Below are 16,116 nucleotides of genomic sequence, written 5' to 3'. Positions count from 1 at the left end.
CGTATATATGCATTGTCTGAAAAGGAAAACCAACATTTAAGACAATACCTAGATCAATATTTGGAGAATGGCTTTATTCGCCCTTCCAAATCACCAGCAGCCTCTCCATTGTTTTTTATACCAAAAGCAAATGGGGAATTACAGGCCTGTATTGACTATAGAGCACTGAACAAAATCACAGTCAAGAATAAATATCCACTTCCGTTAATTCCTGTGCTTTTGGACCAGGTAAAAACAGCAGTGATTTACACCAAACTTGATCTTCGGGGTGGGGACCATTTGGTTCGCATCCGCAATGGGGACGAATGGAAGACCGCATTCAAAACCAGATACGGTCTATTTGAATATATGGTCATGCCCTTTGGGCTCTGTAACGCGCCAGCTGCGTTTCAGTTTTTCTTAAATGACGTGTTGCGAGAGTACCTAGACCTATTCGTTATTGTCTATATAGACGATATACTTATTTATTCTGATTCTATAGCTAGTCATGAAGGTCACGTGAAAAAGGTACTGAGAACATTACAAAATCATAACCTGTATTGTAAATTATCAAAGTGCGATTTTCATGTCTTTGAAGTCGGATTTTTGGGAGTATTGCTCACACCAACAGGCATGAAAATGACTGACAGAAAAATACAAGCTGTAGCAGAGTGGCCGATTCCAAAAACAGTTCGTGATGTCCAATGTTTTTTTAGGGTTTGCGATTTTTTATCGCCGTTTCATAGAGCGGTTCTCTGCAGTTGTTGCTCTAATCCCATGACTGTTAAGAAAAAAGGAAAAATTTGACTGGACCCCAGAAGCTAATAACGCATTCAATAGCTTAAAACGTGCCTTTACAGCAGCTCCCATTCTAATGCATCCAGATGTACATGAACCGTTCATTATTGAAGCAGATGCCTCAGACGTAGCAATTGGTGCCATTTTATCTCAACGAAAACAGAACACCAGTCAATTGCATCCTGTGGCGTACATGTCTCAAAAATTAAATCAAGCTGAACAAAATTACACTATAGCAGAAAAAGAATTGTTAGCCATACATGACGCTTTCAAAGAATGGCGACATTATCTTTTAGGAGCACGGTTCACAGTGACTGTCTACACAGACCATAGAAACCTGCAATTCATGAGTTCCGCAAGGATGTTGACTCCACGCCAACTACGTTGGATGATGTTCTTCGGCGAGTATGATTTTATTGTAACTTACCGCCCAGGGCAAGACAATAAAAAAGCTGATGCACTTTCCAGAAAAGATTCCTCATTGCACAAAAGTGAAGGACTTCCTCAAGCCATTATTGATCCTGAGAGAGTGCTCTGTGTATTGACAACCAAACAATTTTTGGATGACATTCATACACATTTTCCTCCTTTGTTATGGACACAATGGCTAAAAAAAGATCCAACTCAATCCATCAAAGAGGGAATACCATTCCATGGAAAACAAGTGTATTTACCCACCAAGAAATTACAAGAGACAGTCTTTCATTGGTTACACTCTCTTCCTTTGTCAGGACATCCAGGCCCAAGAAAAACCATGGAGAAAATTCAACAATTGTTTTGGTGGCCAACGCTTAGACAAGACGTTCTCAAAATGGCGCAAGATTGTGAAACATGTGCACGATTTAAAACTGAGTATAGTAAACCAAAGGGTTTACTGCAAGAACTACCCACACCAACCAAACCATGGAATCATGTTTCTTTAGACTATATCACAGGACTACCACTAGTAAACCAACATTCCGTTATCTTAGTAGTAATAGACAGCCTAACGAAATATGCTCATTTCATTGCATGCAAACGATTACCAACTGCAGGACAACTAGCACAGATATTTCTACAAAGCATTGTACGTTTGCATGGTTTGCCATCCGTCCTTTTGTCAGATCGTGGATCCCAATTTTCGTCTAAGTTCTGGCAACAATGGTGTCAAAGTTTACAGATAGCTTCAACCATGTCGACTAGTTACCATCCACAAACGGACGGCCAGACTGAACGTTTAAATCAGACTTTAAAGCAATACCTACGGTGCTATGTCTCTGACACTAAAAGATCGTGGTTCGATCTGGTATGGATGGCAGAAATAGCCTATAACGCATCACCTCATTCATCCACTGGTTCTACTCCATTTGAAGGGCTGTATGGATACGTACCAAACACTATTCCATTGACTCTACCCAAAATAGAGTGTGACACACCAGCTGTGCAGGACACAGTTCATCTCATGCAAAAAGTTCATCAAAAGATTCATGACCGGTTGTTGCAAGCCAAGGAAAAATATAAAGAACAATATGATAAACATCACCGAGCAGGTCCCCACTATGTTCCTGGGGATCGTGTTTGGTTATCCACAAAGAACTTTGTCTTCAAACAAAAGAGCATGTTTCATCCAAAATTCATAGGCCCGTATCCAATTGTTCGTCAGGTTAATCCAGTAACATACAAACTACTCTTACCCAAAGGTTTGCGGATTCATCCGGTATTTCATACCTCCCTTTTAAAACCTGCTGGACGACACATGTCCAGAAAGCCAGCACCTCTTTTAGTTCAAGGAAATTGGGAGTATGAGATACAAGACATATTGGATTCCAAACGTAGAGGTACAAAGTTATGGTATCTGATTTCCTGGAAAGGATATGGACCTGAGAATGACTCTTGGGAGCCAGCTGAGAATGTGCATGCCTCTCACTTGTTGCGACGCTTCCACTCCCGAAACCCTCTTAAGCCGGGCCCTAGACCGCTCCAGGGAGGGGGAAGTACTGTCAGGACTAGGGTGGCTTGCGGTGTAGGTCCCGCCCCATCCTGTAGGCACATACGCCTGTTCCTGTGCGATCAACCCTTATGTGGTAAAAGCCATAGAGTAGCCTCTGGAGGATTGTGGTGGCGTAAATGTTTAAAGAGGCAAACCACACCTTGTTGAATTTTAATCTGTGGTCTCCATTATGTACACATCCTTTTTTGTGCATGTTCATGTGTCCTAGTATGTTTGTTCTCTACTAACTTTTTCTCACTCAGGATGAGTGAGATTTGGCATCTCACGCGAGATGAATGAGATTTGGCATCTCATGCTAGATGCGTGAGATTTGGCATGGGCGTGCCTACGATGACGTCACCGGCCGTGCCGTTCCCTGTGCTCACTATTTGGTGTTCTTGGAGAAGAAGGAGGTTAGTCCAGGAGCTCTGACCTTCACTTGGTTTTTGGGCTCTTAGAAAGCAGTGGTGGTGAGTCCTCTAGCGCCAGCTTGTTCGCAGGAGTCTTTTGCACGATCAGAGACGGAGGAAAATTCTGGAGCAGTCAGATTCCCCAGGTCGACTCTTGCTTCGATGGCTGACATTCCGCTGGGCTTCCTTTATAGTCATTCAGCGCAGACATCGCTTCGTGCGTAGATTAGGTCGTAATCTACAGGTAGGACCTGACCAGCTTATACTTTTTGTTTACCTGAGCACCTATCAGTCCAGAGAGGGCTGTATTTGTTAAAGCGTATTTTGGCTTGTGGACCAGAGTGTTTATTTAAGTTTTCACAGATGTTTTATAGTGCTAATGTTTATATGATGCTAAACTGAGTGGATTTTGTGCATGTTATTCGACAATAGAAATCTTGGTTAGTTTTAGTCTAATGCTACGATAGCCATTTAGTAAGAAGAATCTGCTGATACTAGAGTTAAGTGTTGGGCAGCATTATTCAGAAAAGCGTATAATTCTATTCACTCAAAGTGAAACAAAGCCTCATTAATATGGTCAATATTGAGCAAGAATGTATAGACACCTTCTGGGTGGCGTTATCATGAAAAAGGCAAATTGCGTTATTGTTTGTTATTTGTAGCTAACTTTTCCTTTGCAGTTCTCCTTCCCAGCTGTTCCCTTCCTAATTCCCTTCCCCCCCCCGCTTGATCACTTCAATACTCTGTGTAAGTAATACAGTCAGAGTTGAAGGTATCAAGAGGTGGGCCCTTTTATCATCGCATCCAGACTCCGAGGAAGGCTTCGTCTGACTCTAATGTAATCTTTTTTTTTATGTAAACAACCCTTGTGGCCACCTATCTTTCTATCCCCAGGGGTCAATAGATTGGGTAGACCTTGGTGAGAGAAGCAGTGGCCCATTCCTGGCATGCCTCTGCCTGCCTCCTTGCAATCCTCTGGTAACTAGTAGGTGAATCACTGCTTGGATCACCCTCATGCAGCAATCCCAAATCAGGGATCTATCTATGGAGAGGGGACAGCCTCCCTTTTTCAACCTATGGAAATAGGAGAGCCTCCCCTTTCCAATGGTACTTCTCCCATTGTAATCAGTGCCAAGGGGCTGATCCGTGCCCCTAAGCTCCAAACACAATAACATGAGAAGGAGCTGGGGATGTGGATTGGGGCATCAAGATAGTGGGTGCAGTCTAAGAGTGCTCCGGACCCCTCCTCCCATCTACATTGCTGCCTTGCCATTTCTAAGCCCACTAAACCTTTACTGAGGTCCCCCTGCCCTGCCCTGCCAAACATGAGGAGAGGCACCCAAGACATCTCAAATGACCCGGGCCCATTTGGAAGATTGTCTAGGACGCGCTCAAGATAGTGGCTGCGCACTCGGCTCAAACCGCTGGACATAGCCGCTGAGAGGTGAGAGGCTCGTATTCAGGCATTCACACAAATTGACCCTGGTAGGGAGTGATGGATACACATCACCACAGAATTAAAACCCCAACGCACCTGTTTTGATGAGGCCCCTGCTCGCCACAGGTCAGAAGATTGGGCGGGCAGACTCAACGTTCTGAGTCAGCCTTTGAGACTTCGCAAAAGAGATGCTTGCAGTTGGTGGGTGAGCGGGCCTCCCTCCGCCTCGCTGGTTTTTTAGCCCCCTGATCGGCCTGAGGGGGTGGCCTGATTATCCAGATACCTGTGGTCTGGCTGTGGATTGGCTCCACTGTGCTGGCCTGGCCAGTCACCTTCTCTTTTCGGTGGAGCCTCTAGACCTACGATCCACTCCTGGGCCCAATGCACACATTGGAGATCCGAGCAAAGACTGGACAGGACGGCTGCCTGGCCCATGATCGCTCCATGGGCCATCCAAGAGGACTGGCTGGAGGCAGTCCCTCCATGCCCCCTCAGACAATGGAGCCCATCCGGCAGCTCAGCCACTGCGAGGCATTCAAAAGCAGGTGAGGAGTGCGAATGAGGGCTGAGGAGGTGACCACAATTTTTGGCATGTGCATCGCTTATGGACTAGAGTGTTACGTCCTGCTGTTATAACCCTGGGCTTTGGGGAAGACTTCCTTTTGGGCCTCATTGGCTTATGGTTCTTGCTAGCAACCCTAATAAGTCTCCTGCATGAAGTCATACTGCCCCAGCTAACTTGTCATCTTATGTTGAGGGGATACTTTCTGCCACCCGTGGACAATCCTTGCTAGGCAGGGAGGTCGACCTAGTGGCTGGTCACTGTGCCAGCGCCTCCAGTGTTCTACATAATTTGGGGTGCCTTTTTGGCTGTAGAAAGGTTTTTCTTGCAGAGGACATGTGGGATGAATATGGGTTGGGTGCTCAGTGCAGACAGTGACTGACATCATGAGAGGGGACCAACAATGCAGTCTCATCTCTGCCATGGGGCTACTACACCACAGCACTGTTGGTCTGCACAATGGCGGCTTGCATGTACCGAGGGGGGGGTAGGTGATATTAAATAAAATACACTTACCTCCTTCAGCTTTCTCTGAAGGGAGGCTCCAATGCTGGACCTAGCCAACTCCGCTAACCAATCCTGGTTCTGCTGTCACCAGCATGAGAGCAACTCCAGTACAGGAGGGAGCGGCCTCACTGAGTGCTCTCAAGAGCCCTGGAGGCCTGCACTTTCTCCAACCCAGATGTCTAAGGCAACTAGGTTAGAGAAGTTTAAAATGTGCATTTCTGGCTGGCCGTTGCAAGATGGCTGGCCAAAGAGACATGCACATTTTAAACTTTAGCCCATAGCTCCACACTGCGCCGTCCTGACACTCAGTTGGGGATGGTTTGTTGCTGGAAAACAAAATTGCCGGAGTGAATGCCAAAGACAGGTCTGTACTAGATCACACTGTGTGACGCGCAACATGGGGACTGTTTACCCCACTGGGAGTTTGGGCTCTTCGGTCCCACCACAGCCGCATACGTCTGGTCCGTCCCCACAGACCAGGGATTGTCTTAATGCTGCTTCATATACTGGGAAGCAACTGGGTGACTGAGCCGGGCACCTTCTCCCATTTAAAATTCTGTAGACGGGGCATGGGGCTCTGGGGACCAGATGTACAACTACACATAGATACATAAAAGCACATTCTTGCTAGCTATAAGGCAGACATTTAACTCTATTGATCCTAAAGCTTGGAGGGGTCGACCACTCCACACCTATCTCCAATAATCAGGTTATAAGTTTGGGAAGATTGCTAAGGGCGACATGGTGGGAAGTATGGGGTGGGGAGAAGTTGGGGGTAATAGGGTTGCAGCCATAACATATGTGGGTTTTGTTTCCTGTAGTTTGTAGGTTTCTCTTTCTTTGTAGTTTGTCACAGAGTCATATAACAGTCCTACCACTAATTGCTTCATTGCACCACACCACACATATTCTGCGTTCAGCACCTGCCCCTCTTCACACTCCAGATGTGCATCACAGAACCCTAGCCTTGTCATAGCCCCGTAAGGTGTTCTGTCTTGAAATGTAAACAGTCTTTTAGACCACATTCAGCGTACAGCAGTGATGCGATATGCCCAACGCCTTTCCCCTTCCATCTTAATACTCCAGGAGAAGCACTTGATGGGCACCAAAGGTTCGCTCCTAGTGCAACAAGGATTTCACAGGTTGTACCATGTGGTGTATGCATCAGGGTCCAGTGGAGTGACAACTCTCCTACGCCACTCATTTCCTTTCATAGTGGCCCATGCTTGGAAAGGTTCAGAGGGTAGATATTGGGCCTTGGCTAGTTTGATTGAGGGCAATCCGGTGAACATTCTCTTCTATGCTCCTCCTACAGCATGAGAGTCCTTTGACACACTCTTACTGTTATAGCCCAATGCCTCAGGTTCTTACCATTATAGGAGGCGACTTCAATGTGTTTCTGAACCCTGCTTGGGATTCCTCAGGTTCCCCTTCTGTAGCTAGGCACCAAGGGGCTAACTCCTGGCAACAATTGGTGTCCACTCTAGGTCTACGTGACTTGCAGAGAATCTGGAATCCCAAAATGAAACAATATACACACTTCTCTGCAGCACACCATACACATGCACACACTGACATGCTTTTCATACCTGCCACGGATGTGCTGTCGGTTTCACAGGTGCAGATACTCTCACTGGGAACCTCTGATCATGCACCTCTTCTCCTTCACCTTGGCACACCTGACTCTACCAGACATCCAATGTGGAGGTTCAATTCCTGGCATCTTCAAGATGCAACACACACTCAAACATGAAATTGTGGTTTATTTCCATGCAAATCACAGGGTATGTCTGATCCACTGGCCTTCTTTGGGCGGCATGTAAGGCCACTGTGAGGGGACATGGTAGGGCTCTACTCCAGCAAAAATAAAAAGCACATCGAGTCACTCAACTGGAGGCTCGGGGCTTATGCCTAGAGCTGCAACTCTCTGATATCAACTGTGGTGTCATCACCAGGGATTTGACCATGATCCGGTATGAGCGCAGGCCAGTTCCCTTGAAACAGCGAAGGAATTCTGGAGTGCCTTTACTGCTAGATTATACGAATGGGGAGACAAAAACACCAAACAGTTGTACTGGCTGACCTCTAAACTTTTGGCCGGGTGGATTATAGCTGAGATAGCAGACACCCAAGGTGGTGTGCATAAATCTTCTTGGGCTATAGCCCAGATCTTTTCAGACTACTACTCTACTCTGTACAGGGCTGTCCTCTGTTTTAAGGCTGAACAAATCTCTTACCTCCTTGATGAGATACCATTACCCAGTCTTTCTACTACTGACCGACATGGGCGGACCAGCCACCTACTCTCGAGAAGATTGGAGACACAGTTTTAGAGATGACTTGCGGGAAAATGTCTGGCCCAATTGCTATCCAATGCGGTTTTGCTCTAACTATAAAGACATCCTGGCACCTTATTTATTGGCACTTTATAAAAAGGAAAAACAAAAGAGCTCCCTCCCCCCAGAAATCTATCAGGCCACTAAAAGAGTCATACCAAAGACACACCCGCCGTCCAACTCCTGCTCAGAGTACCGGCCTATCTCACTTATTAACAGGGAGGTGAAGATTTTGGCAACTGTGTTGGCCATTCGCTTGCAATCAGTTATCCACGGACTAATTCACCCTGACCACTGCGGCTTCATGCCCACTAGGAGTATGAGACACTGTCTCAGACATCTGCTTGTTGCACAAGCCCATTGGCACAGGTTACCAGCTCTGATAGGTTTTCTGTTGATATACTTAAAAAAAAGCCTTTGACACAGTGGACTGGATCTATTTGACCAGAGTGCTGGAGCGGGCGGGATTCGGGCCATGTTTTCATGGGTTAATGCAGATCCTGTATTCGAACCCACTGGCCAGGGTGCAATTAAACGGGGTGATCTCCAATGAATTCCCTGTGGGCCAGGGGACCAGGCAGGGGTGCCCCCTCTCCCTCCTCCTCTTCGGGTTAGCCATTGAACCCTGGGCATAACTTATATGATGTGAAGCACAGATTACAGGATGGGAGTTGGAAACTGGGTATGAAGACCGCATTGCACTTTATGCGGATGATGTACTGTCATACCTTCCGAATCCAATAGATATTGCCCCTGGTTGCCTCTGCATTCTACAGCTCTACGCACAGGCTTCAGGATTGACAGTCAAACCAGCTAAATCGACTCTTGTCTCACTTTTGCCCTCTAGGGATTGTATAGCCTGGCAAGCAGTTATACCAATATGTTGACATTAGCTTTCGATATTTGGACTTTGCATGGCACTGGACTCAGCCTTGACCTCGTCTTAAACATCACCTCCCTCACTCGCAAGATCAAAGCGTATCTGAAGAAATGGCAAACCTTACCTTTGAATGCTATGGGGAGAATAGCACTCTAAAAAAATTACCGTGCTTCCCATTTATAGTAATTTCTTTTGTAAATGTTAAAGGCAATATGATAAGTAATCTCATCTGTAAGATCTGTAATTTCATCTGACAAATCATGGGTGAGTTTGGGAGCATTGAACTTGATGTTTGAGTTATGCTTTTCATGGGAATTGTGTGAGTTATGGATTGCAGAATTAACCATAACTTGTGAATTCTAGTGATCTTTCGGTTTCAAGTTTTATGGTGTAGCAGTATGGCATTTTAAGCAAAATTAGTGAGATTTTTCTTTAGCATAAAATAAGGTTTTATAATGAAACTTACCCTTAGCTTCACATTTACCATGTTTCTTTCAGTGCAGTGAAGCTGGTCTTGTAGATGCATGTGATGGTGGCCAGAGAGAGGTTGGCTGATCTGAGGTTTCACTTGGGTGAGTAGAAGGAGATGCGGTTATTTAGGTATGCTGGTCCGACGTTGTTGAGGGCCTTGTATGTGGCTTGAGGAGCTTGAAGATTATTCTTCTTTCGATGGGGATACAGTGGAGATCGCTGAGGTGTTGGGTGATGTTGTTGAGACGGGGGATGTCTAGGATTAGTCTGGCTGCGGCGTTCTGGACGGTCTGGAACTTGCGAAGGAGTTTTTTGTTGATTCCAGCATAGAGGGCATTGCCGTAGTCCAGTCTGCTAGTGATGAAGGCATGCATGATCATCTTTCTGGATTCGGAGGGGATCCATCTGAACATTATTCGGAGTATGTGGAGGGTGTTGAAGCAGGCTGCGGATACGACGTTGAACTGGCTGATCATAGTGAGTGATGAGTCCAGAATATTGTAGAGGTTTCGTTCATGGTCTGTCATCGGGGTGGGATGTTTGCGGGAGTAGGAGCAATCAGGTGTCATCCCATGCTGAGGGGGTGGAGCCAAGGACGAGGACTTCTGTTTTCTCAGATTAAGGTTACTCTTCAGAGCCTGGTAGAAGTGAGTTATTTAGCTCTCCAGAGGGAACAGTCAGGTCTGACCATAAATGGGTGAAAAAACATTTCTTTTGGCTTAGGTCCATTATGAGAGAAGAGGTTGTTCTACAGAAACCTTGTGTGTCCTCCCACTTCATGTTGAAATCCATCCCAGCCATTCACCCATACCCTTTAATTGTAAATACCATGTATAATCGATTTTTGCTTACCAGGTTCAGGCCGGATTTATTGCACTTTTTGTTTGCATTTCCCCAGGCTAGGAATAGGGGCCAATCGCGTCCTGTTCCTGCGATAATTTGTCTCCACTGGACACCTTGCACTTCCCAATGTTCTGTAAATTTTATGATGTCCGAAGGAAGGCGTACATGATTCGGATGCAAAAAAAAGTGAATTTTTCCCAAGTACGACCTGCCCTTCTGTACCTACAATCTCTTTTGGAAGACATTATCTTTAGTGTGGTCTGTTTCCCGAAAACCGCCATCAGACTGAGGAAAACCTGTGACTAACCATCCAACGGCTGCTTCACTTACATTTAGGACATCATTTTACATATATCTTTTTATCACTTTTTATCTTGTTTATGCCTACAGTTTTTTCTCATGTATTTTATAGTGTATATTTTTTGCACATATTTAAAAACTGGTTTCTGTGGTTGTCTTGTTTTTATGTAACCTGATTTTATAGTTTTCATTCAAAAAGCAAAAAATAAAGCTTACATTGATTGATTGATTGATTGATTGATTGATTGATTGACTGGGACCATACTAACAGGGCATAGTTGTTGTGATTCTGTTTTAGTGCGAGGAATCTAACACGTGCTCTGGTTTGGGTGGAATACGTTTAAGCTACATGTACGCCACATGGAAAATAGAATGGTATGCAGGAGCAAATGCAGATTTGCAGAGTGTAATATGTTATTTAAAACCATGTTTGAGATAGGTGAGGGCTCTGTTGCAAGTAATGACAACTCGCCCAAGAATGGTAATATATACACCGAAAAACTTTGTTAAGGATAAATTAGGGTTGTTCTGCTCATAACACATTAAAATATGTTGCAAATGATATTAGGAAATGACCTAAAACGTACAGTGTCAGTCCAGTTATAGTTACAAAAAAAATGAAAATCCCTTGAAATTGGCCACCTGCCATCAATGAAGCATACCATAACTCACCATTCACTGCTAATGACATCACACACAAAATCCCAGAATTCAACATTGATGACATCACTGGTGATATCTCAAATTATATCTTTGATGATGCAATTGATGAGCTCACACATGACTTTCTCCAAACTCTGAACATGAAGGTGGCTCCAGTTCACACAGATTATAAGGTCCTCTGTGAGCTCATCAGAGATGTTGAGTTGTATATTGTGATGTAATCCATGATGTCATATGAGATGTCACCAGTGATGATGTGTAAGGTCATGAGCATTGCAGTGCATGGTGGGGCATGAGCCATGGTTTGCCTAGTTAATCATAAGTTGCCAATTTGTCCTTTGGCTCAGCCCAGCATTCAGCCTCCCGCTCACCAAAACACACTGCCTTTGCAGTGGAGATTGGTCATCATAGCCTGCACATTTGATCTCCAGCACACCCAACGCCTGCTGTATTGTGAAATAGGCATCTATGTACTTCACCATTGGTAGTAAGCTGATTGCAGGCCCTGATTCAACATCTGTGCCACAAAACCAGCTGCGTTCATCCATTGGCCATACGTAGTGGAGTCTATGTGCAGCTCCTGGCCTGAATCCACAACCCAGCAATGGGTCTTTGAAAATGATTTGTTTAGTTTGCTTATAACTTTGGCGCCGTTTGACTAATCACCACAACATTTGGCACACTCCTAGCATAACTGTTTCAGTTTGATCATGCCACTTTTCTGAATAACCCTCAAGGGGAAAAAAGGATGACTGGGGACCCAAAAGAGACATTTCTCATTTTAATTCCCATGCGAAAGTTTGATGTCCACTACAGCAAAAACTACTCAATGGAATAACACCAAACTTGTAATGAAAGGCGAGCTTCGCTCAGAAACTATTTTTGTGATGTTTTCCGTAAATCTGTTCAGAAGGTATTTTGAAATGTGATTGGAAGAATTTGGGCTTAAATTACCTTTTTTGTCAGCTTGAAATTTGTGAATTCAGCAAAGACTGCAAATCCCCAACCCACCTTCTCAACACTTATATTAGACCATGACTACAAATTAAAGTTCTTTGGGTTAGGGGTCATAAACCCCCGGCCTATTTCATTAAAACATAAGAAGAGGGAAAAAACACATTATATCATTTTTTTGCACAGTAACCCATAATTTGACCATTTCTTACAGAGTTAAGTCCTAGCCTTAACAGCGTCACTAATACATGGAAGTTACCTAACCATAACTAAGTTTGTGCCTGTGCATCCGTCACAAACATCTTCCAGGTGAGATCATGACTGGTTCTGAGCCCCTTCTTCTTAGAACCCCTTGTCCAATACCAAATGGATATGGATGAATCACAAACTTTTTGGTAGGGCCCCACCCACCATTCTCCCATAGCTGGAGTGCCTGTGCAGGGGGATTGTTTGCCTGCTAGGATACCTCCCTCGGGCACCCTCATCTTCCTCCCCTCAAGGGTCTGTGCTAGCTTGCACCCACTGCACATGCGAGGGAGGGGGGGTGCGAAGTAAGGGCCACGTCTGAATGACCGCCCCCAAACCCCACTCCCTGCAACCTTCTTTCGACTTGCGGCCAGCACCCCGTGGAGGCTCTAGTGATGCCACTGTTACTTTGTTCTAAAAAGGGGGCCTTACATGGACCCAAACTGCCCCACCAATCATGACCTCACCCGCCACAGGCCAGCATAGTTCACATACTGTCTGCCCCCCCAACCATGAGCACTAGTTCTTGAGAATACTTTTGCTGCCCCCTTTTTGACAAGTGGACAATGACCCTTCTTTAGCACTCCCTGACAGCATTGCCACCAGGATGCCCTAGAAGCCCACTAGGAGCGTAACCCCCTTTGACCGGAGTCTGCCCGAATGTACGCCTCAACTGGGCCACGCGCAGCCCTCCTTCACCATTGAACTGCAGCTGACATCCTGCACAATCAACCATGGCTGCGTACCCACCGGTGGGGTAGACAGAGCATTAGCATGCCTCATGTATGAGAGGTCCAACACCTGAGCCATTGTAACCCCTTCGGCTCCTGCGTCCCTAGGGAAGAGAAAGAGAGACAAAGGAGTTAGACGCAGACACCCACCACAGGCTTAAACCTCACCTAGAGCTTGTGGCTTTCAGATCCCAACCTGCCAGACCTTCACACCGGCCCAGCTAGCCCACTCTTGCTGCACACAGTGGGGGCCCCAATTCAAAATGAGTGTGAGCTCTAGTGTGGCGATGCCCCAGCTTCCGCCCAGACAAGATCTATGCCACTAACTTGGAAAATTCGGCAACCCAACGTAAATTATATGAATACAAAAAATCCAAATGCCCACCACCTAACTATTGCTGAAGAGTCACCTTCCTGGATGACAGGCAGTCTGCCACAGCAGCAAAAACATCCTCACCTTCCCCCTGGGGGAGATTATAGAGGCCCACCAGAGTGTCCCACTCAGGTTAAAAAAACACCTTTATGACACAGCTGAACCAACAGGCACATGCATCAATATTGCTTTTTACGATTCCTTAATTGCGAAAAATAAGGAATCGCAATTAAGGAATTGCAAAATGCAATGCATCAAGAAATCGCTAAATAAATTGCGATTTCTTAATATTCCTTAATTGCGACTCGCAAATTGCGAGTCGCAATTAAGGAATACCTTCCCATTCATTCCTATGGGCCGAGAGGCCAAAAGGAATGAATGGGAAGACATTCTCAATTTGCGATTAGCAATTAGCGAATCGCAAATTGAGAATGTGATTTCAAGGGTGCAGGGGTGTCCAAAGGTCACCCTGTTGCACCCCTGAAATCAATCTGTGCACATATGTTGTGCACACACATGCCCTAAGGGCATGTGTGTGCACAACATGAAACTTTGAAAAATGCACAAAAGTGCATTTTTCAAAGTTTTCGCAAATTACCATGAGGTTCAACCTCATGGTAATTTGCTCCCCCTAATTGCGAAATCGCAATTTTTTAAAATTTCATGCATTGCATTTAAGGAATCGCAAAATGTGATTCCTTAAATGCAATCGCAATTTGAGAATTCGCAAATATTTGCAAATTCTCAAATTGCGAGGGCCTTCACCCTTCATGCATTCCAAAAGCAGATTTTGCGATTGCAAACGGCTGATTTTTGCGATTCACACCTGTTGCGATCGTAAAATCCTTTGATGCATGTGCCTGCAAGAGTCTATTTAGCGCCAAACACACACCAATGGGCTATATTGACATTGTTGCAAAGCAACATGAGAAGCAATGTAGTGAGGCTGGCACTCAGAGTCGATGCAGGCTTGTCTGAGCTATGCAGAATTGCACGACTTCTGCAATAATGCTCGTACTGCCGCATATTTGACCCTGGGTATATGGGGCCAAACTATTGACAACTGTGTGGAGCCATTTTAAAATAACATGCCACCCAGATTTGTTGGACTAAAGCCCCTGGTCATCTGGCACATTGGGCCGAACAAGAGGGCATATGCTTGAACATCACCATGTGGGGCCTCAGTCCCCAACACTTACAGGCACATGCATCAATATTGCATTTTGCGATTTCTTACTTGCGAAAAATAAGGAATCGCAATTAAGGAATTGCAAAATGCAATGCATCAAGAAATCGCTAAATAAATTGCGATTTCTTAATATTCCTTAATTGCGATTTGCAAATTGCGAGTCGCAATCAAGGAATACCTCCCCATTCATTCCTATGGGCCTGAACGCCCATAGGAATGAATGGGAAGACATTCTCAATTTGCGATTAGCAATTTGTGAATCGCAAAATGAGAATGCGATTTCAAGGGTGCAGGGGTGTCCAAAGGACACCCTGTTGCACCCCTGAAATCAATCTGTGCACATATGTTGTGCACACACATGCCCTAAGGGCATGTGTGTGCACAACATGAAACTTTGAAAATAGCACAAAAGTGCATTTTTCAAAGTTTTCACAAATTATCATGCGGTCCAACCTCATGGTAATTTGCTCCTCTTATTTGCGAATTCGCAAATTTTTAATGTTTGATGCATTGCATTTAAGGAATCTCAATTTGAGATTCCTTAAATGCAATCGCAATTTAAGAAATCGCAATTATGTGATTTCTTAAATTTCGAAATTACAAAAATGTTAATGCATCCCAAATATCGGAATTGCATTCGCAAACGGCCGAATTTTGCGATTCGCACCATTTGCGAATGCAATTTCCTTTGATGCATGTGCCTGTTAGAGTGCTCTGCAGCCATTTCTAACAAGTCCTTTTTGAGCTGCTCATCACTCAAGCGGGTGTAACTTTTGAATTTTATTCCTTTCCAAGGCCTCCATGGGTTACTTTATTCGCCAAGGAGCGTCACTACAGATGTCCCATGTCTGGTTGTCGGATGTACACAAACAATTAGAATATCACACCTAGGCGGTCAACCCACTTACCACCAGTGTGGTGTGTGATCTTCCAGAGGTGACTAAGCTAATTCCGATCAACTGCACTTCCACTGGGTCCACACCATAATTATGGAGCTTTGGCAAAGAACGGATGTTAAATTTTTTTTTATGAAGTTTTATATAGCGCGAACTTGACCTGAAGGTATCAGGTATAAGAACGCTTTACATAGCACCAGTTGCGTTCTAAATGAGGAGACATTCATTTTTTTGTTAGGCAGAGGGGAGATTAACAGCCAGATACATCAAGCCGAAATCAGCTCGCAAAGCGCCAGATTCTGAGAATCTGGCCCTTTGCGAGCGCTATTTTTGCATTTGGGATTCATCATCCCAAATGCAAAAATCGCAATTTTAGAAATCGCTAAATTGCGAATTATTGCATTTAAGGAATCTCAATTTGAGATTCCTTAAATGCAATTCATGAACCATTTTAAAATTGCGAATTCGCAATCTGGGGCTGCTATTTACCGCAAAGTCTAACTACGTGGTAAATAGCGAAAACTTTAAAAAATGCACTTCAGTGCATTTTTCTAAGTTGTATGTTACACAC

This window comes from Lissotriton helveticus, chromosome 4_1 (genome assembly GCF_964261635.1).
Source record: "Lissotriton helveticus chromosome 4_1, aLisHel1.1, whole genome shotgun sequence".
In the NCBI taxonomy this organism is placed as follows: domain Eukaryota; kingdom Metazoa; phylum Chordata; class Amphibia; order Caudata; family Salamandridae; genus Lissotriton; species Lissotriton helveticus.
The sequence above is the reverse complement of the archived record's forward strand: the minus strand, read 5'-3'. Positions refer to the sequence as shown.